Source organism: Capsicum annuum, chromosome 8, assembly GCF_002878395.1.
Source record: "Capsicum annuum cultivar UCD-10X-F1 chromosome 8, UCD10Xv1.1, whole genome shotgun sequence".
Lineage (NCBI taxonomy): Eukaryota > Viridiplantae > Streptophyta > Magnoliopsida > Solanales > Solanaceae > Capsicum > Capsicum annuum.
In genome coordinates, this window is record NC_061118.1 from 100,601,863 (window position 1) to 100,603,673 (window position 1,811).

Sequence of the window (1,811 nt, forward strand, 5' to 3'; positions counted from 1 at the left end):
GAATTATAGATTAGAAAGAGGAAATTAAGGAGCAAGGTTTTTATCCTTTTATAAATAAGGGGTTTGAATTAGCATCTAGGATAGAGATATACCTAGAAGCCTTGTTTGGTTCAATTGCAAGAAGATTACCTAATGAATCTAGAAGAATTTTTGTATCTCTGTGGGAGTTATAGCTACAATATTCAATAGGTAAAAGATTTTAGGTTGGGAGATCAAGATCGTTGCCTAAACCTCGCGAACTAACAACCTGATAACCAAATAGATTACTATAAGAATAGAGATTTGTATAATTATTTAAGAAGCCTTAACCCTGGAATTCTTATCATTATTGTTTATAACCGTTGCTTGCTTTGCTTTAGTCTTAAACTATTTTCTAATTAATTACTTTATATTTTTATTCTCAAGTTCAAAATCATCTTGATACTTTACAACACTTAATATTCATTGTCTAAAATTAAAAGTTTATTAAATTTATAATTGCTTAGTCCTCATGGAAATGATATATGATTGTCTAAATCACTATATTACTTGAATGATCATGTCCACTAGCATGTGAATCTGAGTCACAATTAAGTTTTTAGCGTCGTTGACTAAGATAATTAGTAAATTGATAATTTTTTTGTTTTTGATATTAAATTAAGTGTTAATGACTTAATCTTAGCAACTAAATTTTTGCAGGATTAGCTGAATCCAGGACTAGCGAGAGATAAAGAACTAGTAGAGTCTTTTGTATAACTAGAGCAAATCTTTCAACAAAGATGAAGAATAGCTAAAGAACGAAATGAACCGGTGGATCTAAATGCTGGGAATGTTCTACCTTATTTCATTTATGTTATTCTAGTTGTTCTTGCTTAACCAGATGCTAGATCTATTTGTGAGGTGGCAATCCCACTCATGAACCATGTGACTAGCAGTATTCTCAAGCCCGAACTAAGAGGTCGATTTGAATTGAAGAAAAATATGGTGCAATTGCTGAATTCAGTGGGGCAATTTCATGGCCTTTCACACAAAGATCCACAGCAGCATATACAGACCTTCTTGGAAATAACCGATACTTACATTCCTGAAGGGGTGAGTTCTGATTATGTCAGGTTGACACTATTTTTCTTCTCTCTAATGGGGGAAGCAAAAAGGCGGCTACCTGCTGAACCACCACTCTCCATCACTATATGGAAAGATCTAGATCAGAAATTTCTTATTCGATTCTTTCCATCTTAAGGGGCGAGATCTTGAGTTTTAGATAGAAAAAAGGAGAGAATCTCTACCAAGCTTGGGAGCGATTTAAGGGTATGCTCAGAAATTGCCCTCACTTAATCATCAGTCAAATGATATTCTTGTGCATACTTTCATTGAGGGATCCGAGTCAAACAGAAAGATTCTCTTGGATTCAGCAGTAGGTGGGCAGGCTCTTGAGAAGACGTATGAAGAATTGTACACGCTGCTAAATCAGATTTCACAAGGAAATCCTGACTGACATGTAGATTTAAAGAATACTTCTAGGAAAGTTCTAGGGGAATTCGAGGTAGATCCATTCATAGCATTACAGGCATAAATCACGGCTGTGCAAAATCATATAATTACTCAGCTTAATAACATAAAGTTGGGTGTTACTCAACCATCAACTACATCGAATATAGTTCAACAGGCAAATTTTTGGTGTGAGGTTTGCCGAAGTAGTGAGAATGTAGTTGATGCTTACACGACTAATCCAAATTTTGTCAACTATGTAGGGAATATAAATCGGCACGGACAACAAAATTTTAGTAACATATATAATCCTAACAAGAGGAACCATCCCAATTTCTCATGAG

General features: G+C 34.6%; 1 non-coding gene across 1 annotated transcript; it reads right to left on the reverse strand.

The window, feature by feature from the left end:
- Positions 1–1,211: 1,211 nt before the first annotated feature.
- LOC124886780 lies at positions 1,212–1,316 on the reverse strand. The gene has a single exon (XR_007044190.1). It is a non-coding gene; the product is annotated as a small nucleolar RNA R71 (small nucleolar RNA).
- Positions 1,317–1,811: the final 495 nt, after the last annotated feature.